The sequence below is a fragment of the Dermochelys coriacea genome, chromosome 5 (genome assembly GCF_009764565.3).
Source record: "Dermochelys coriacea isolate rDerCor1 chromosome 5, rDerCor1.pri.v4, whole genome shotgun sequence".
NCBI classification, from domain to species: domain Eukaryota; kingdom Metazoa; phylum Chordata; order Testudines; family Dermochelyidae; genus Dermochelys; species Dermochelys coriacea.
The window spans coordinates 130,291,449-130,313,731 of record NC_050072.1 but is presented as its reverse complement, the minus strand read 5'-3'; the positions used below and the strand labels follow the sequence as shown (position 1 = coordinate 130,313,731).

At 43.1% G+C, this 22,283-nt stretch overlaps 1 long non-coding RNA gene across 1 annotated transcript; it reads right to left on the bottom strand.

The window, feature by feature from the left end:
* Nucleotides 1–1,947: 1,947 nt before the first annotated feature.
* On the bottom strand, nt 1,948–20,299 carry LOC122460123. The gene is made up of 3 exons (XR_006281212.1): nt 16,124–20,299; nt 7,489–7,495; nt 1,948–1,958 (listed from the first exon to the last, which is right to left on the bottom strand). It is a non-coding gene; the product is annotated as an uncharacterized LOC122460123 (long non-coding RNA).
* Between the last annotated feature and the right edge of the window lie 1,984 nt (nt 20,300–22,283).

Sequence of the window (22,283 nt, the reverse complement as noted above, 5' to 3'; positions counted from 1 at the left end):
ACCTCCACCCAGATGTACTACTATAAACATGTGAAGAGTGTTTACATTTGATAATTTAATTCTTTAAGAAGCATTGTTGAGAAGCTTTGTTGCAGCACACAGGGAAGATTAGAACATGAAGCAACTGATAACACTTAGTAATCTTGTGTAAACATAAAACCCCAAACCAAGATGTTGCTGCAGCTTCTAAATCAATTGAACTACGGTATTAGCATACTGCATAATGTTGTATGCAGTGTTAGTGAAGCCATGTTGGACCTTAGAGAGAAAGTGAGTGATGGACCATCATATTTTGTGGAGAATGACAAGATTTGAAGCTTACACAGAGTATAACATTCTGAGCACATTTCTTAGAGGAGAAAAGCTCCACGTCAACTCAAAAGTTTGTCTCTCTTACCAACAGAAGTTGGTCCAATAAAAAGGTATTACCACGTCCACTTTCTCTCTCTAGTATACTGCATGAAGTAGGAGGAGGGAAATCACTAAACTCTATGGTCTTGGGGTCAGTTCTTAAAGTATGACCAAAATTGTGGAGTGAGATCCATATTGGTTTGAATAGCCAGCCAGAGCTACTAGATAGCATAATTCATGTAGCTATTTACTCAAGTTGCTACAATATAAAGCTAATTTTGTGCAAGCAGCAGTCACAGAACTGCAGCGTGAGGACAATTTGGCTTTCCATTGATTCTTGTCTTTTGGAATAATTTATTTAGAGTTTTGCCAACCTCGCAAGTTCAAAAATGAGGCAGACAAAAAGAAATGAGAATTTTAAATAAATCATAAGCCAAAGTTTTTTTCTCTCAATTTTATGATGTTTGAGCTGCTGCGGGACTAAACTGTTCTTTTGGTGCATACGTGTTTCAGGAAACTCAGCCAGGACTGGGACCACACTAAAAGCAACAACAGAAAAGAGAAAGTCCACAGACAGTGATGGGAAAATTGGAATGGTCTCTATTGTAGCCTATGGGCCTTCCCCCTTCCATCATAGTCAATTTAATATGTCCCCCAGCCACACACAAAAATACAGTCACTAATCTGAGGAAGCTGACACATCCCTTTTAGGTTGGACTGACCCCCTGTCCACCAACTCTCTCCCTGCTGCACTCTAAACACTGCCCAGCTCCCTCCCGGGGACTCGGGCCCCATCCCTCAGATCATGTCCCTGTCCAGCTGCCCTGCCCTCTCTCAGCACCTGTCTCTTTCCCCCATGCCCTCTCCTGCTCCCATATAGCAGCCCTGCAATAGTGGAAGAGGCCTGGAGTCCTAGGTTCCTTCATCCTCCCCCAGCTCAGCATTACACAGGGTGAAACGGATGGGTGGAGCTGCCTCTAGCAGCTCGGCTGGCTCCCATTAGCTGCTGCTTCTTGGCTCTACGCAGACATCACACACCAGGGATGCAGAGTCAGGCAGCAGGCTCAAGTGCTGCAGCAGCCTCTAAGGGGGCAGCCTGAAGGGGCAGGCCACAGCCTAGGCTGCCATGAGGGGTATCTAATGGCTGAAGTGAGAAGAGAAACACCAGCTCCAACTGAGTTGCAAATCCCTGAGTTGCCAGGAATTGCTTGCGAGAAGCAAGTAAAAAGTGCTCCCAAAAAATCACAAGACTCCTGCGCAGAGCTGGCAATGCTGCCTTCGGTAGAATGGTGTTTGTGCTCAGCTTTCTTCTAGCACTGTACTGCTCTGTGTCCCGTGCCCTCCCATTCTCAAAGCAAGACCTGTGATACAAGATTCCTTTCCCAGCTCTGTGTGGCAGCGCTCGCTATTTTTCCTGGTGAGGCGAACTCTCCGGCTACTAACAATAGAGAGAGACAATAAAAACAAACAGATATATAGTACCAAACATTATTTTCTTTGAAATTGGTTTCATCCAGACAAGTTCTCAGATGACAGAAGCAGGTTCCCAGAATCAATAGCTTTAAGACTAATTATATATGGATGGATATTAACACTTCAGCAATCTGCTGTGAGAATGCACATAGAAACACTGGTGATAATCATTCTTTGCACATACACGGCCAATCCTATCCTTTCATACTTGATATCTTTCAACCACAGAAATCACATTATGATCACTTCAAAACCTAGGTTTCAGAGTAGCAGCCGTGTTAGTCTGTATTCGCAAAAAGAAAAGGAGTACTTGTGGCACCTTAGAGACTAACACATTTATTAGAGCATAAGCTTTCGTGAGCTAGAGCTCACTTCATCCGATGAAGTGAGCTGTAGCTCACGAAAGCTTATGCTCTAATAAATGTGTTAGTCTCTAAGGTGCCACAAGTACTCCTTTTCTTTTTTCAAAACCTAGGTATCTTAATGTGGAAATAATCACTTCAAAAGACAATAAAGCTCTAAGCATCCCACACAGACCTGATTGCTCTGAGATTTCTATTCTTTTTAGCACTGTGAATGCATACTTAATATTTTCCAGTAGCTACTGAAAAACTGAAGACAGAAAAGGCTTCTGAAAGAACACGTACTATTTTAAGAGGATCCAATTTAAATAAGTACCAACCAAAATGTTCCTAGGTTGAAAAGTTTTCTATAGCAACTTGTGAATGCAAAAACTAAACCTCCAGCACACTCCTAGGTGGTATATCTTTCCATCACAAGCTAACACTACAATATAGAAAAATGGGCAAGTGGAGCTGGGTTTCATCACAAATATTTTAATCAAGTTACAGTAAGTCAAAGTTTATTGGGAAGGTTGTAAAGAAAAGTAAATTACCCACCAAAACCAAACAAATACTTCCCTAGGGTAAGGCACCAATAACTAGAGGAAATTAATAAGCAATAGAACTGCAGTGCCTGGGCCTGCATTCGCTGTCCAGGATCCTGAAGGGATTCAGATTGCAGGAGCAGGGCCCAAAGGTGTCAATGCAAAATTTCCCTTGGATTTCAGTGGCTCAGACTGTAAATCCCAGACATGCCTGCTGCAGGGTTGGGATCTTAGAATCACGTCTCGACGTTTGAGCCCTTCTATTGTTTTTTTTGCCCAGCCTAGGTGAGATTCCATTTCAGTAAGAGAAGATAAAGAATTTGGCCAAGATTTTAAAAACACAAGAGCCTAAAGTTAGGTGTCCAAAGCAGAGGGCTGGTTTTCAAGAGTGCTGAACACCCAACAGCTCCTGTTGATGCCTTTGGGGATGCAAGATTCTGAGTATGTTGGAAAGTCAGGTTGCATATTATGCACCTAGCACTAGGCAGCTATGTCTGAAAATATCGGCAGCAGCTCTTGAAACAAGGTCGCCACCTTTGTAGTTCACTGAAAGCTGTCAGGAGCATGGCCAACCCCATCCTTTCAAAACTCATGAATCAGACCTCCAAAAATAATGAATTCAGGGGTTATTTAAAAAAAATACAATGTGGAGGTTTTTCATTTGCCTTCTGGTTTCTGAGCCTTCAGGACAAAGGCAGATCACATTTTAAAGCTTTCCTCCACAGCCATGAGACTAGAAATGGTCAGTTTTTCAACAAAGCTGAGATTCTCATGTAATCACTTGACTCCAGGAGCTAAGGCCATAAGAGAACCAGCAAATATCTCGAGTCTCAATAAAGGCACATGACCTGGCCACACTCTCAGCAACACACCCTGAGTTTTACCCACAGTCTAAGTCACCTATTAGGCTGCGGAAGCCCTCACAGCCTCCTGCACAGTGGTGGAGCTAATGAGGGACCAGAGAGGCAACTGCCCCATGGCAATCTTTAGATGTATATATGGTGCCTTTTGGAGCCAATAGGTATAACTGAATGTGACCCCGCCAATGACACATCGGCCCCCAGTGCCACCACTGCTCCTGCACACTTCCTTGTCAGTGGTGAAAGTGTGCCCATTGGTCGGCATTCCACCTGCCATTAAATGAGTTTGTCAGCTTGCGGGATTGCTGCCCTTTCATGAATTGCTTGCAATTACTCTGGGAGATGCTGCTTAACTAACCTTGACTTTCTTAATGCATTCGCTCCTGGTCTTGTTTGACTGCTTGGCTGCAATTAACCTGATCCTTAATTTAGCTCTTCCAAGTGGCCGAATGTTTGCTGCTTCCTGTAAATTCATTGCTAGCTTTCTTCTTATTGCTGCTACTTAATATAAACTCAGCAACTGCTCTAACATTGTCTTTCCTACTCACCGACTTTTGCCAAGCTCAGCATCCTTGCTCTCACGGAGTGGTCCCCTCCCCCACACCTTTCTACTGTCTGCTTTATTTCATTTGGCTCTTGCTCCTTTTCATGCCCACTTTGTCCTCCAGTGCCCTGTAGTGTATTAAAAAGAAAGTGTAAATTCAGCCTTGCCCTGTAGTGTATTAAAAAGAAAGTGTAAATGCAACCTTGCTGCCAAAGCCACCATGTAATTAAGGACTAAAATAGAAGGGAAACATGATGCCTATGTCGACGAACAAGAAATCACATGATCATATTTGTTCCCTTTCCTCCCCACCTTTTCACTTATTTGTATTGCCAGGTGCCTAGAAGCCTCTATCAAAGATCAGGGCTCCCTTACATCCTTTGTGGTAAATAAGAATAAAAGACCTTGTCTGCCCAGCAAAGCTTAGGAGGTGCCGTTTCTCCCCTCTAGCAGGGGATGTCCACTGCTCCCCTCTCTACATGATGCCCAACCACTGCCTCTATCTTCTTGCTTTTTAAAAAAAGACTATTTCCACCAATCCCAGCCCCAAAGCTTTGGTCGGCCGAGTGCGCCGCACATGGCTACAATACTTGCCCATCTTTAAGACTGGCTCTGTATCTCCAGGGAAGCAGAGGGCTGATACCAGTTCCAGCTCTGAGATGCCCATCCTACTCCCTCCCTGGGGGAATACAGACTCCCAAGTTCTCTACAGAGTAAGAGCACAGAATCCAGCACACATGGAGACCTTAAAACCATCAAATCAGCAAGGAACATCCATCAGGGTTTATTGAATCACAGCAGGGCAGCTTGACAATGAAAGACCATGGATCCACATGTATATACCAGAATAGATTGCTACTGCCTCTTCATTACCACGGTGCCTGTTCAAACATTGCTGTTTTAAATAGCAATTAATCCCACAAGTCCATGAACTCAACAGTGAAACACAAGGAAGAAAGCTTATGATAACCTAAAAATCCCAAATTAATTCATACTGATCACTGCTGTCAAATTATTTTAAGTGGATTAATAGTGACAGATACAGTCAATGGAGTATAAAAACTGTTTGGGGAGGTTTCGCGTTTGACAACACATCTCAAGACAGGTACCACACAGGAAATTTGAATCTCTATAACCATAATCATCTTTTACTACATGCTACAAAGATCATTGATCAAGAAAGCTGAGGCCCCAATTCAGCAAGGAATTTAAATTCGTGCCTAGCTTTAAGACCACGAGTAGTTCGACTGAGATCAACCTGATTACTCATGTGGTTAAGCACCTTTCTGAATCAGGGCCTGAGTGAAGAGATTCAGCTCTAAGCCCACATGTCCATGAGACTGTGGGTAGGTCAGCACCTTTGAAAGTCCCATCATTGTTATTTGGGTATGGAAATATAGACTCAGAAAATGAACTTCAGGTTCCCAGTTGTGAAGAAGTTGGATTTTCTTTTCCATACACGTATAAACAGGCAGCTCTGTTGATGTATGTTCTGGTTCCAGGCGATTATTCAAAATCTATGAAATAAGGTTGAAAATGGACGTTTGTGAGAAAAAGCCATCGTGACCATAAGAGGATCCTGTCTCCTGGCTTTTACAGTTAGATTTCAGAATCAGTTAACGTACTGATGTCTTCAAATATTGACAATAAAATGCCTGTGATCAAATTGGAGCTTTTACAGTTTGAAAATCATTGGCAGTTTCCCCCATATTCCCTCTGCAGCAAAAATCAACCAAAGAACTTCTGAGCTCTCTGACTCAACAGGGCAAGGCTGGTTTCTTTTAATTTTGTGTTCCTGCCTCTTCATTTGCTAGTCCTTCAATTCCTTGAATTTATAGTCAGCTCCAATTGCCTTCACAAGTAACTTATTCATATCCTTATAACCCTCTGGGTAAAACCCTTCCCCCAGAGCTCCTAATTTAGGCTGTTTCTTCACTGTTAGATCATGTGCCTGAGTTTTTGATCATCTTGCAGCTTGTATCTTCAAATACGAGTGCATCCAATTACAGTTCCACCCTACTCCTCCTTTAGGCCTTCACTGCTGGAGCAGACATCTCCCAGCTGACTCAAAAGTCACAGCTAAGGAAAGATTTTTGTGTTCCCTTTAACGTCTCATAAAAGACTCTTGTCTGAATTCAGCAAAATGCTCCATATCAACTTGTGCCAACAAATGGAATTTCACTCACTATACAGTGCAGTGTTGACATAGCATAGATCAGTGGTTCTCAACCAGGGATCCAGGGGCCCCTTGGGGGCTGCAAGCAGGTTTCAGTGGGGCTGCCAAGCAGGGCCAGCATCCGACTCTCTGGGGCAGAAAGCTGCAGCCCTACCTGAGCCCTGCCACTTGGGGCTGAAGCCAAAGCCAGAGCAATGTAGCTTTGAGGGGTCCCCTGTGGCATGGGGCCCCAGGCAAGTGCCCTGCTTGCTATCCCCTAATGCTGGCCCTGGCTTTTATATACAGAAAACCAGTTGTTGTGGCACAGGTGGGCTGTGAAGTTTTTAGAGCATGTTGGGGGGAGGGTGGGCTCAGAAAGAAAAAGGTTGAGAACTGCTGGCATATATGACAAGGGGCAACATGTTCCCTAAGAGCTCAGCTCCCCTTTCGGCACTTACATGACATTGCCAACTCACTAGGAATTCTGGCTTGAGCTATTCCCTGAACTAGTCCTCATTCAATACATCCGGCCAGGTAGTCCTGGGTAGTGCACCTCCATGTGTTCTGCTCAAACTCCCCTGTGGGACTGCTGCTTTCATAACTTGATGCCATTCATTACAGAAGGACAGCCCCTGCAGATGGAATAACCTGATAGGTTTAACAATTCAAGCTCCAGTCAATGCAGTCAATTCCCTAACATGGTATTTTGAGTTTTGTCCAGTCTGCTTTTAAATAATTTAAGCAACTGGGCTTCCACCACTTTCCTGTGGAGACAATATTCCCCACTTACAAGACAGCACACATCACTAGTAAAATTTCTCCTTAACGTGATGTTCATTTTTCCTTAGCACAATTATATTCCAGTACTCTTAGTTATACACTCACCAAACACCCTGAACAATCCCTCTCCTGTGGCAGAAATACCTTTAAAATGCTTCTTACTGCTTATCCCATTTAATCACCATTTAGCTGAGTTACACATCCTGCAAAGACACACCCATGAGACCCCCTCCACCCCACATAAAGCACTGCAGAAGTCAATGGGGCTCCATGCTGGCATTGGGATCCATCTGTATGCATCTCTTTGCAGGACAGGGACCTTACAAATTAGCATCTTCAGCCCTTTAAACATTTCTGTCTGGTCGGAAGATTCTCTCCAGCTTGTCAACATGATGCTGTTGCTGTGGGCAGACCTCAACAGAGTAACCCATCACAAGACAAACAAACTACATTAAAATGGAGTTATGGTTAAGAGTACATATTGCTGATGTAAGAGTAAAAATGTTACAGGGGTGTGTAACTATCCCTAAAACAAGCATTACAGCCTCAAGAAATTCAGGGTTACGGTTACACTTAAAATGAATCAACCATGATAAGGTATGGAAATGCACAGTTAAGATACCTACATCAGTGACACCATGCAATTAGGATTAAGATGTTTTAGTGATTATGTTCCAGGTTAAAGTAATTTTTTAAGACAAGTCCCCACCCCGGATGGAAAGCCTGCCCCATACTAGGCTCTAAGGGTTAATAGAGCCCTAGGGTGGTTGTGCAGGATGCAGCCAATCAGAGATGGGCTGAGAGGAGCAGCCATTCAGGGCCAAGTGGGCCCATATTAGAAGAGCTGCAGGGCAGAGCAAGTTCAGTAGGTGACTGGAGCTCTAGGGGAGAAGATCAGGCTCCTAGCAGAAGGAAGGAGTGTCAGCACCTTGGACAGAACAGTGCAGCAAGCAGGGACTGGGGAAGCTACAGAGAGCTCCTGGCTGGCTGCTTGGGCCTGCAGGCTGAGGCCCTGAGGTAAGGGCAGAAGAGGGTGCTGGAGCTGCTTGGGAAGTGGCCCTGGGACAATGGACTGCAGTTGCCACCGAGGGAGTGGCTAGACAGAGATTGCAGGTTCCCCAGAAGGGGAGAGCACAGAGTGTGGCACAGCTGGAAGTCTGTGTCACTGAAGAGGACGCTGCAGTCCTGGGAGTGGTGCAGGTCCTAGAACAAAACTGACGGAGGCAAGGTGCCACCAGAGGCAGGCGCTCTGGCGAGCAGAGCTAATTCTCTTCCTACAGTCCAGCCTTTGTTCCTCAGGTGATTTCAAGTGTGTTGTAGGGAATGAGGTCTATTCATGTTGTCATTGTCCCTCTTTTATAATCTTCCCTCCACTTGCTGGAAAGATTTTTTGCTGGGACCTGGGTCAAATAGTTCCCCTTGTATAGAACTATCTGACCTAGGTCAAACAGTTCCCTTTGTGTGGAGCTCTCTCTGAGAGGTTTCTGTTGCACACAGTTCCTGGAGTCATCCTTATGCTTGTGTGCATTTCTTCAATAAGCCACTAACATTGTTTGGCCTCATCCAACGTAGCACAATTGGAATACAGAGACATGGTCAATATTCCCAGCTTCAGATACAGAAATGATACATGCACACAAATTGGATATTTACATTCAGTAAATCATAACCTTTCCAATGATACCATAAAAGACCCATCTTCCATAAAGTATATCTGTTATATCATATTCATATCAGAACCATATTTCTATGAAGAATATGGGGTGCAACGTCACAGCCACATTAAAAGAACACTAAGGCTGCAAGGTTAAGAACTCAAAAGTTCAGTGCCAGAATTAAGCTTGCCCATACAAGTCTGTGCAACCCTAAGCATATATATCAAGCTGTCCCCTTTTCCCCATCTCCTCTGGATTGGAGTCAGGTATCTTCCTCCCTCCTGCTGCCTGGGCACTAGTGAGGGAGTATTGATAGCACAGGACAGCCTGTTTCCCTGCTCTCAGTTCTGGTGCCTTGGGTCAGTGTAACCCATAGCAGCCAGGAGAAGTAATTGCAGAAAGTGTCCGGTTCAGCCCCTGCAATCCTGGGATACTCAGTTATTCTGTTGGAAAGGCACATGCTCAAGCTGGTCACACGTAGGAGCTGGGAGCCACTGGAGCATGCCCAGTGTGGGTGAAATATTCAGAGAAAAATGCTGCCAACTTCTAACCAACCTCTATTGAGCACATACAAATCCCAATTTTTCTAAGGCTTAGAACTTGTCTGAATTTGGGCCAATTTTCACGGGGTCAGCAAAAGGCACATGCCTGACACCAGGGCAACCTCTTGTCAAAATTTAAGTTCCTGCTCCTAAGCATGGGGGCACTAGAACTGCTCAACAAAACAGTTATAATTTTAAATATTTTATTATGAAACATGGGCTGCTTCTGAGTCATTTTCACTTAGTCCCTTTTATAGCTAGTTTGGGCCTAATCTATCTTTCATTAATTCAATGGGAGCTGGATTGGATCCTAAATTGTTTTTTTCTGCTTATGTGGGTGTTTTACATAGCAACAGGATTGCAAAAATGTGTTAAAGGAACATATGAATAAACACGTGCCACAGAAATTGGCAAGGGGCTTCAAGGCCCCAAGTATTACCTGAAACCTCTTAGAACTGGCTAGGTTTCAGTTTGACATTAGTGGTATGAAATAAAGCCAATGTACGAAAATAGAGGATTGAGTGTATGCTTTATAAAAAGCTGCATGAACCCTTGAAAATATATGCAGCATTTATCTACATACAGCTGACTTATATGCAGCTAGGTGATGGAAAGAATTTATAACCTGTGAGAGGAAAGGCAAGAGAGCTTGGAAGGTGTGTAGGTGAAATTACTTTGCAGTAAGAAGTGCTGTCAAATGCATATAGTAAATTGGAAAGATTGAAAAAAATCTTCCAGTTACAGTAATGATGTAAGTTCTAACAATAGTAGCTACATTTTCAGTGATTTTTTTCATTACCATTTCCTTAAGACAATTTCCCCCCTCCCCCAAATTTAGCCAAATAGTCTCTTCAAAAAGGATTATTTCCCTGTCATATTCAGGCCTTTTGAATTATCCACTGAAAAAACATGTAAAGAAAAGTTATTTTCTCTTCATTCACAAACATCTGAAAGAATTTCACTCAAAATTTACAGAGAGCAAGCATGGAAAATTACAGCCCAAAAGATGAAAGTTTCATAATCTGGTGTGTGTGAAAACAGGGGATTATGGAAACTGTTCTGTAACATTTACTAAAGTGGGGTGACTTCTATGCATATGCACACTGGATTCACAGTTCTTTACATTATTTTAGCTCTTCAATTGCTCTCTGCTGTGGCACTGATCAGTGTGAAGTATTAACTCTTTTCAGGTCTTGCCATACTAACAGGGTTGGTCTTCAGGGTCACTGTTCATGAGAAAGCACATAAGACGACAGTGAAGGATCCCTAAAGAGCAGAAAGTAAACAGTCACAAGAGCAGCCATTGGCAGTTTGCTCAGAAGCATGAAAATCTGAATTGGCAACACAGTAAAAAATCCACTTTGATCAGTATTTCTCTTACATTGATCTCCTTTCCTGAATCACTACCATCCTGCTGCTTTTTCTCTACCCAAGCCATCCTCCCAATCACACCCTTTGTATCTTTCTCCCTTGTCATCTTCACGCTCTTACTCATACTAGAACTGGGCAAATCAAGCACAGGAAACCTATTTGCAAGTTATTTATGAACAGACTTCAACCTTCCACTCATTTGGTCATTAGTCAATGACTGCTTTCTGCAAGCAAGCAGCAGGCTGAAGTATCTATGGGCTTTGATCATTGCTTCAGGCATTAACTTATCCTCGATTTGCTATTTGCTCTCCTTGGTCACATGTTTATGTCCCTGGACTGGATGACTCAAACCCAAACTGCGTCGAACCATCCCATGCAGATTCCTGCTGCTCTTCCCCATACTGCCCCTTATGTTCACAATACTGTTCTTATTCCTCTTGAGAACTCACTTGCCTTTGCAAAGGTGCTCTCTCTCTCTCTCGTGTGCCTGACACCCATCAAGGATTAGACCTTCCAATATGCTGCAGCTGGATTCAGTCTGCCTAACTGGCCCCAACCCTGTGAATGCATGCACGTAGATCCTTCACTGGGGTTTCTCCATGTGCCTAAGGGTTTGCAGGACTGGTGTCTTTTGATTTTGGGACAGGAAACCTGTTTTCCACTTTGTATGTTCAACACTACTTAGAACAATTGTGCTCTAATTCTATTATTCAACATTTATAAGCTTACATAAATGAGCCTGGCATTCACATGATCAGATACATCCGTAAATTTCTGCAGCCTTTATTGCAAGGGCTTAAAGAAGTTTTAAGAACACAGTATCAGACAAGAAAGGACTTTAAGGATAGGGTTAAGAAGACTGCTTAGTGTCTCTCTGGTCCCACTGACCTCACTGAGAGTGGAATTAGGCCAACATGCAGTGCTTTAAAACATTCTATTCCAACAATACACAAATGTTTGGTATTTGTATTTTATTTGAATGGTGTGTGTAAGAATAAATTAACATGTTTCAAGAAAACTAACTGAACCAATGAGGAGTATTTTAATTTAAACACTCAACATGTAAAACATTAACAGAAAAGCCAAGCTTCCTTTATACTTAAGAGCATTTTTCAGTCGTGTACAGAAATGAATTATATAATGCTTTGCATCAAACAAATAGGAACACTATGTAATCTCAGGGCCTTTGTTTCAGATAATCTACATTTGCTGCACTCCATACAAATGAGCACATTTACTGGAAATTGAGTGATTTCACATTGCTAATCTAAAATTGTATTATCAAAACTGTAGTCTTTAAATAACTCTTTACACCACTCATGTTCTCTAGCTATACCATTTTGTGCTGTGACCACATCAGTTCTTCCAAACACTCCAGCATTAAGGTGGGTTAGCACTTACATTGAAGGCTTCCAAGTACTTTAGGAAGAAATGCTGGCAGTTCAGCAGTCGGTATTGCTCTTCCTGTATCTGTCCTGATCCCATATCTCTGAAAGGTATTGGCAGGGCACTCTGCTGCTGAAGGTGAATGATAAGTCTGGACTCTCTCTAGATGGTGTCTATGGGCTTTGGCTTCCTTGACCATGTAATGCTGTTCTAGGGAAGAGATGGGGTCCATGTGACCAAGAACAGAGACTATCTTTGGACACAAACTCTTCACTAGTTTGGTGAGGGCTTTAAACTAGGTTCCAAAGGGGCAGGTGACAAAAGCCAATAGATAGGTATTAAAAAAAAAAGGTGACATTAATAGAGGCCTTTCTGTTGTGAGGGAATGGAAAACTACAGTAGTGTCACAGGAACAAGTAGTAAATCATTGGGGGAATCCGCTCACCATAGATGTCTATATGCAAGGAGTATGGGGGAAAAAATGGGGAAAAAAAAACAGGAAAAGCTGGAAGTGTTAATACATAAATTATGACTCAGTAGGGATTACAGACACCCAGAGTATGCAGTGGCATCCCTGACTATCTTGGCTAATAGGTCCATTGATGGCTATCTTCCATGAACTTATCCAATTTTTTTCTAAAGCCAGTTACAGAAAAGGAGTGAGCTACAGAATAAGGACAATGGACTTCAAAAAAGCAGTGTCTAACAAAATCAGAACTGGTAGATATAGTCCCAAGGGAAGAAAATCTAAGAGAAAAAGAGTTTGAGAGCTGGCAGTTTCTCAGAGACCATATTAAAGGCACAACAACAAAAGTATCCCGATGCAAAGGAAAGATGGGAAGAGACCAATATGGCTCCACCAGGAGCTCTTTAGTAACCTGAAAATCAAAGAAGAATTCTACAAAAAGTAGAAACATGGACAAATTGGCAAGGATAAGTATAAAAGAACACCACAAGCACATAGAGACAAAATCAGAGAGGCTAAGGCACAAAATGAGTTACACCTAGCAAGGGACGTGAAAGGCAATAAGAAGAGGAGCAAGAGAAAGGCAAAGAAAAGTGTAAGTCCTCTACTGAGTGGGGAAGGAGAGCTAATAGCTGATGACATCAAGAAGACTGAAGTGTTTAATGCCTATTTTGCTTCAGTCTTCACTAAAAAGGTTAATTTCCTCCTTTGACAGGGTTACTGGCCTAGTGGATGGGGGAAGCTGTAGATGTGGATGCATCTTGATTTTAGTAAGGTTTTTGACACAGTCCCACATGACATTCTCACAAGCAAACTAATTGAATGAGTCAACAACTTGATGCAGTTGCAAAAAAGACTAATATTCTGGGGTGTATTAAAAGGATTAACTCCTCCTGGATTAACAGGAGTGTTGTATGTAAAAGGGAAGGTAATTATCCCACTCTATTCAGCATTGGTGATGCTTCAGCTGGAGTCGTATGTTCAGTTTTGGGCACTACACTTTAGGAAAGATGTGGACAATTGGAGAGAGTACAGAGAGCAACAAAAATGATAAAAGGCTTGAAAAAACAGACCTTTCAGGGAAAGCGTAAGAAAACTGTTTAGTCTTCAAAAGGAAGACGGAGGGAGGACCTGATAACAGTCTTCAAATATGTTAAGGGCTGTTATAAAAGAAGTTGGTTGATTGTTCTTCATGACCACTGAAGGTAGGTCAAGAAGTAATCAGCTTAATCTTCAGAAAAGGAGATTAATGTTAAACATTAGGAAAAAAAAAACCTCTAAGTGTAGTTAAATTCTGGAATAGGTTTCCAATCAAGATTGTGGAATCCCCATCATTAGAGGTTTGTAAGAACAGGTTAGACAAACTTCTGTCAGATATAATCTAGGTTTACCTGGATCTGCCTCAGGGGATGGAATAGACAACCTATTGAAGTCCCTTCCAGCCCCACATTTCTATGATTAACCTTGGCTCCCTATCTGAATTCCAATTCTGGTACTGTAATTATTCTGCTGCCTTCCCCTTGTGGTTTCAGCCTGACGCAGTATATTTCACTGGTGCCTGTCCTAAACAATCACGTAGTACTGTTGTATGCTGTTAAGCAGAGAAAGTTAAAGTGCCTCTTGGCTACCTCACAATGGAGACCACACCAATACAACTACACAACAAAAGACATTAAGGCAAAGTTAAGGTTGCAGACACTGCCAGTGGTTTGAGTGTGAGAGCTAGAAAATGAAAAATCCAGGAAAAATAGGTTATTTCCTCTCTCAAACATGGCAATTTAATAGCTTCTCTCCATCCTGTGTCAGCCAACAATGATCCCTTCCTTACGTGCAGAACATTGAAAATGTGCACCACGCAATATTGGTTTTGTAGTTTGCTTCACACGTACACATCTCCGATTCAATCGATTGCTGGGCCCTCTGTTAGGAAAGTAGATGGTCTGCTGGAAGTAGCACTAACATGTAGGATACTTCTTGAATAGGTACTTCTAAAAAAGTATATAAAAATCAATCAGATGAAAACACCAGTCCACACGAATAAGCCTGCCAGATCTCCGCGTTCATTTTAAAGCTAATGCTTGTTGTCTGTCTTGTTGAGCCTATCTTGAAGAAAATCAACCTGGTAGTCACTGTTTTTGGCTTACCTGTATCTGATGAGGGCATCCAGTCTAGGCAACTTATTTCTCAGACTAGAGCATCACAAAATGCTGCCATTTTTGTCCAATCTACTGTTCCAGGTTCTCTGCAGATTTGGTTACACTTCACTGTGTTGGTTACACTTAGTCATGTTTTCAAGCTTTACTTCAAAAGCATACCAGGTAGGAAGTTTGTTTTTAAAGCAGCTGGAGATTCTGAGGTCATCTCATGTTTCCAGAAGCCAGAGCCCTAGGCACGAGCCTACTGTGTCCATGCCTTAATCCAGCCTTGCCCAGCAACGTTTACAAGTTGTGAGTAAACTGAGCTCACTAGCAGCATTGAACTAAGGGTAACAAATCAGATTTGCCAAACCAGTAATTCTAATGCCTTCCCATCCCATTACCACATCTGGGAACAGACCCTCAACCTTCCCAAAACACCCTACCAAATAAATGGCTTTTGCAGCATGCCTAGAAAGTTACGAAGTTTGGCCTACTTCAGATCAAAGAGGGGACCCAAGGCCCTCATAGTGAATGTCCTGCCAGCAGCCCCCTCCCTTTTTTTAATTAAGGGGGTCCAGTTTGAGCACTCACTTCAGCTGTTGCAGTATGGCAGAGAAAGTGGTCTCAGGTTGGGGGTCCTGTGCTGTTTAGAGCTTTTTAGGGAAAACATCCCCTTTAAATTCCACCTGGAGACCAATAAGGAGCCAGCACAGACCTTGGCACCCAGGCGTCATTTGTTCTCAGGGAGATGCTCTCCTCACTAAGAGATGCACCACTTTCTGCACCAGCTTTTGTCTCCAAAAATGGCAGTCAGGTTCACCCCAGGTAGACCACATTGCGATAGTTTAACCTTGAGGCGCTAAAGGGGTGAACAACAGTGGCAAGATCACATCTAAACAGAAAGATCACAAGCTCGTGCCAAGTGCAGATGATAAAAAAGATGACAGGCTTACAGCTGTAATATGATCATCCAGTAGCAGAGCTGGGGTGCAAAAAGCACTACAAAGGCTATGTCTACACTACCTCTGTAAGTCAACCTACACTACGCAACTCCAGCTACATGAATAACATAGCTGAAGTCAACATACCTTAAGTCGAGTTATCACAGGGTGTACACCGCAGGGGGGTGGATGGGAGCCTTACTCTTCTCTGGGGTAGAGTACAGGGGTCAACTGGAGAGTGATCTGCAGTCTTTACTAGACCTGCTAAATCAACCGCCAGTAGACCGATCTCAGAGTGTCAATCCCGGCTGTAGTGTAGACCTGCTTTAAGTTGCAAACTCTGGTGACCAATGGCAGACACTCCTTCAGAACAAGTGATATTATCTTGGCTATCTTCTGAGGCTGTTTTCCCCAACATCCCTCCACCTTGTCTGGGTTGAGCTATAGCCAGCACACTCGCATCCATGCCCCAATCTCAATTTGAGATTGTCTGAGATGCTGAGCTACATCCTTCTTCAAACTAGATGAGTGGATGAGAAGTGCACATTTGGTGTGTTTCAGTATGCTGATGACACCCGCAACCAATACCTCCTTACGAACCCTCCTCTGGGCCCCATGTGCATGCTGAACAGGAGAGTAACAAAATAACACCCTGTTATGTCCCACACCAGAGAGCTTTTCAGGAAGAGATGCTATTGCACACAGCTACCCAGTGTTCTCTCAAATCAAAGAACAAAGCCACCCAAAAGCAGTCAAGGTCAGCAGGTGAGTCAACAAAACTTTGTGATCAACGATATTAAAGAGATCCAACAGATCTTATACCAATATAAATACTGGATCTGCTGGGAGGACATGGGCCAACTGAGACTCTCTACTGACGCTAGGACTTTTATTCACATTGACAAGGGTCAAGGACATCTAGAAACAGGGAGTTGTCTTGTTACAACTTTCTCTACAATCACACCCATTCCCTCTAACGAAGGGCACGCTACATACAGATAACGAAGATTTAGTGAAGTCTGTGCTAAAGAACGCACTGCTTGATGTTGACACTCTCCACCAGCTAAGGACCCATCACTTCCCCACTTGCTTTCAACAGCTAGGAGAGGATGTAGATCCAAAGCATTGGTTGTGGGATGAAGTTCTCACACCTGCAGTACCTCAGGAAGCATTGCTGGCTGAAACTGTAGCAGACTAGTTAAGGCCCTTTTCCCCTCAAGACCTTGTTCTGCCACAACAGAAGCAGACAACTCACCCTTAATCAGCTTGACCTTGTCTGTAAAATATGACATTTCCTTGGGATGGTGAGGACTCTGTCCAGCTACTGAGGGGAGAAAATCCAGATTGACCAGACTCACTATAACCTAAAACATCTTCTGTCCAAGATTTAGTGCATATTATGAGAGGAAAAGACTTTTTTTTGCGCTTCCTGCATAAACACAATACCAATTGCAATAACTTTCTATGCCTCAACCAATCAGCCTCAGCATGAGATTTCCAGCCCCCATCCCTCTAGCCATCTTCCTCTTGCTCCAGAGGTCATGCATCATCTGTAAGCCGGGGGACCTGTGACAGCAAAGTCTCTGAAGAAGGCACCTGGTGGCCAGCTCCTCAATGGGGGAGGGCAAAAGTCTCTCTCAAGTCCTCCCAAACCACTGAGGAAACATCCTGTTATGGAACCTTTTCTTTGAGGGTGTACCATCAACACAGGTCCTTCACCCTGACAGGAGAAACAGGCCCCAACCCCAAAGTACAGGGGGCAGTGGTCACAGATTTTAGACCCAATTGCCTAATCTCCAGTTGCGATCTAAAACCTAGTTCCAGAGGAAGGTCACATTCCCCAGTTGGCTCTCTATATATGGCTTTCATTGTGTCAACTCCACCCGATACAGACTTTAGGTACACGTTTTCTGTGTACATATATAACTCCTTACAAAGTAGCTGAATATACATTTCACAAGAATATTAATGACCAGTGTGACCGTGGCTTTCATTTAAGACCTCACATGACATTCTTTGGTAATCAGAATGTACATATCAGGATCAAGATATTCTTGTAACCACCTTACCAGGTGGCACTGAGGGGTTCTTAGGGTCACATCCCATTTTACAAAACCGTCACTTAGTAATTACCCATCTTCAGTGATAGCATGCAGAGATTAGGACTTCTGTTTCAATGTCTCATGCAGTTTCAATGTTAATCAATGAGCCAGATGCCATATGTTATTAAGTAGAACTCCCCACTGAAATAAAGGGGGAATTTGGTTTTCAACACTGACAGCCTGATTTGCCTTAGAGTAAACAAGCAAGTTAAATGAAGGAGAGGACATTGCACAACATTGTTTTTAAAATTGATCTAGCAAGTATCAAGAACTGTTGAACTAAAAAGGAGTATTGACCTAATGTGCCACATCTCCAATAGGAACCAAGAAAAGACAGACAAAAAATGGCTCTTTGCTTATAATACTGGCAAGAAAAAGAGTCTTGTGGTCAGAACACTAATAGATTTCCTGAAGTTGGTACAACTAAGTCGGCATAATAATCATTCCAATACATTTGCCTCAGTATATCTGAAAAAGCAGCTATGATATTTTCCACTCTGCAAAGGCAAATCCCTGTAAAATGATGAGAAAAGGATTCCAGGCTGCTCCACTGATATCCTGACTGTTGCTCTCCAAACCTCTGTGAATACTGTGCGTTTGAACAGCAACAAATCTCATGAACTTCAAGGTACCAATTCAAAAGTATCAAATGTCATTTTTCAAGCTGCTTTTCCTTAAAAAAGAACCTCACAGTCTCTCGTTGAAGTGCTTCTATTATTCTTGTTCAGACCCTTCCAAGGTCAAGTGCAGCAAAAAGTGGTGAAGCTGGAAAAGGTTCATTATGAAGTAGTTTTGAGATAGTTATAGTATACATTTTATACATAAAGTAGTCTGCACTCTGAGTCTGCTCATTCAGCTCTCCTATAGAATGAACCTACTTCTGGAGACCAATTTTTTCCTTACCAGCTAGAAGCCATAATACCAGAACTCAGGAAAAAGAAGGAGACCACCATTTATCTATGTTTGATATTTTCTGAATTCATTTGCAGCACCTCTTCCACTTGTTTAAACTTCAGCATGCTCAAGTTTTGTGCCTATCTCCCCATTTCACCACACCAGTTCCATGCTGATGGAACTCAATTCCAAGCGCAGCAGCAATATTTCACTTTAAAAACCTTAGTGAGACCCACAGCTCAAAAACTGAAGCCACCACGTTTTCTTGCCATACAGCCAAAAATGAAGAGTTAGTGCCTGTGGATGGTGATCAAAATGCCTCCTCTCACAGCTTAGGCCTGACAAGCCCAAACACCCTACTGCAACATGTAGAGTAATTGTCCATCTGTTTCCCCCCAGTTTGATCTGCACACACTCCCATTTTGTGCAGAAGTAATGCAACTGTGGGAGTTGGTGCTGGTCCAATCAAATTTTGTATTTGCAAACTGCTGACGACCATCAGATCCTTCCAAGCTGAACATGCCATATTACAGCTGTGTCCTCTTTCATCTCGCTTCCCAGGAGGCCAAAGGAAGAGTTCCCAACATATGACAAATTGCTTAGATTAATATCTTCAGGCCAGAAGGGACTACTGTGTTTATTCAGTCTGACCTCCTGCAGAACAATCCATACAATTTCAACCAAAAATTCCTTTAGTGGAGGATTTTAAATTGATTTGCTAGACCCCAGAGACGGCTTCCCCGCTAGTTCTCTTTCCATATCTTTATGTGTTAGCATCTCTCCCTTCACCCATCAGGCTCTAGGCCCTTGTAATTACATTCTATACTAAAATTAGGAAGTGTTGCTCAGGAATTTACCAAGTATAGAAGTTGGCAATAATCCCTATGCTGTTGCCAAGCAACAAATAACCAGAAAAATATTTGACCTGAGTATAAAGAGAATTCTCATTGTGTTGCGTGAGAGACACATTTTAACAAATACAAAATATTTCCAATATTCAACACTTCATACTTAAAGCGTTTTTATTTAAGAAAAAGGGCAAAATTTCATTTTCTAAATATTCTAACACAGGTCACAATTAATGACGTTCAAGAGCCATCCGTCTCTTATGCAGTTTGCTCCAGCTGAACACCAGTTACTGAAAGCCAACATTTTGAGATTGCCCATTCACAGAATTCGCATGATAGTGATTAAAATGGGTTGTTGGCTCCTTCTGGTAACAGAGATGCCATGTACCAAAATAGATGTGGCCTCTTTCTGAAACTTACTGTGTCTGAAAGTTGAGATAAAGGTTATAAGCAACCCTAACAAATTGGCCATCAGCCTCAGGAGTGAATTAGAGGTCTCAAAAGCATTTATTTTCATACTGATGCAGTCCAAGAGGGTACATCATCAATATCAGTCTAAAACGGCAATACTGATTGTACCTACGTTACTACACAGAGTGAGTTAAAAAAATATGGAAAGAATATTTAAATCTAGTATAGTTAACATTGATTTGTTTTCTTGATAGTAGCTTGAAAAATGGCAAGATGTGCATTTACTGTGCCACATTCCCTGGGGGCACTTTGTGAGGTTTCAGGCTATCAGACAAGTGCATCCAGAGCATAAATAGGGAATCTGACATCGTAACACACTTTAGTGCTTGAAACTGAATCTATTAGCCCAGAGGTGGGTAAACTACGGCCTGTGGGCCACATCCGGCCATCAGAGCCCTCCTGCCTGGTCCCTGAGCTCCTGGCCTGGGAGAGTCACCCCCAGCCCCTCCCCCACTGTCCCCCCTTCCCTGCACCTCAGCTCACTGCGCCACCGGCACAATGCTCTGGGCGGCGAGCTTCTGGGGCAGCACAGCTGCAGAGCCCTGCCTGACCCGGTGCTCTGTGCTGCACGGTGGGTGGCTGGCTCCAGTGCCGCCAGCCACCGGTGCTCCAGGCAGCACAGTAAGGGGGCAGGGAGCAGTAGGGGGTTGGATAGAGTGGAGGGGATGGTCAGGGGTGTTGTCAGGGCAGTCAGAGGATGGGGAACAGGGGGGTTGAATGGGGGCTGGAGTTCCAGGGTGGGAGCAGTTAGGAAGGAGGGGGGGGTTGGATAGGGCAGCAGGGGGCAGTCAGGGGCAGGGAGTCCAGGGGTGGTCAGGGAGCAGGGGATGGTGGATGAGGCAGGAGTCCTGGGGGGGGCCCATCAGGGACCAAGAAGCATGGGAGGTTGGATAGGGGTCAGGGTCGGGGGCTGGGCCACGCCTGGCTGTTTTGGGAGGCACAGCCTCCCCTAACAGGCCCTCCATACAATTTTGGATACCTGATGTGGTCCTCAGACCAAAAAGTTTGCCCGCCCCTGTATTAGCCCTTACAATGCTCAAAGCTCTAATGCTTTCATAATGTGTGAAAATCAAACAGGTTAAAATCTTATTATACATGCTTAGTAATAAGCAACAACACGTTCTAGAACTGAGCATTCAGACTCTGTAAAAGATTCATTACTTTGTCAGCCCTTAATGCTTCTTATTCATTGCATGAAGCTCAGGAGAAAGGAATACAGAAGTCTCACACACTTAATCATGGCATTCCTCTATGGGAGAGAATACTGCATTTATAGGAAAAATGCAAACATTAAGAAAACTGCTAGAAAAACTGACACTGAATTACTATATATAACCCATCCACTATTTTGATGAAAAGGTGAAATATGTGTAGGGGAAACACAAATATCAGTTAAAGAATATAAGATCTTGTAAGTTTCACCAAGAAATCTTGTATTATCTTGCAATGACAATCCGAAAGGAAGGAAACTGTCATTACACATTATGGTCACTGCAAAGTTAATACCATATATTTACAGAATGTAAGATAAATATTTCTCATTTTATAAAAGTCTGTTAGGCACTGGCATACACATTTACACAAACCTGCAATTTTAATGAATTCATGTTTATAGAATTATACGTTTTAATAGAATTGAAAATATTTAATATCACAGTGATTTGTCAGGTTTCAGCTCTCAAAATAATCTATCTATCTATGTAGGCTTGGCATTACATATTACCTTTACCTAGTAACCTTCTGTCATAAATATAAAGGGAAGGGTAACCACCTTTCTGTATACAGTGCTATAAAATCCCTCCTGGCCAGAGGCAACATCCTGTTACCTGTAAAGGGTTAAGAAGCTCAGCTAACCTGGCTGGCACCTGACCCAAAGAACCAATAAGGGGACAAGATACTTTCAAATCTTATGGGGGGAGGAGGGGAGGGTCATGTTTGTGCTCTTTGTTTACGTGGTTGATCTCTCTTGGGACAGAGAGGCCAGACAGAAATCATCCACACCGAGTCAACAATGTGCCGTTGTTGCCAAGAAGGCCAATGGCATTTTGGGATGTATAAGTAGGGACATTGCCAGCAGATCGAGGGATGTGATTGTTCCCTCTATTCGACATTGCTGAGGCATCTGGAGTATTACTCAGTAATAGTCATCTGGAGTATTATGTCCAGTTTTGGGCCCCACACTACAAGAAGGATGTGGAAAAATTGGAAAACGTCCAGCGGAGGTCAACAAAAGTGATTAGGGGACTGGAACACATGACTTATGAGGAGAGGCTGAGGGAACTGGGATTGTTTAGTCTGCGGAAGAGAAGAATGAGGGGGGATTTGATAGCTGCTTTCAACTACCTGAAAGGGGGTTCCAAAGAGGATGGATCTAGACTGTTCTCAGTGGTAGCAGATGACAGAACAAGGAGTAATGGTCT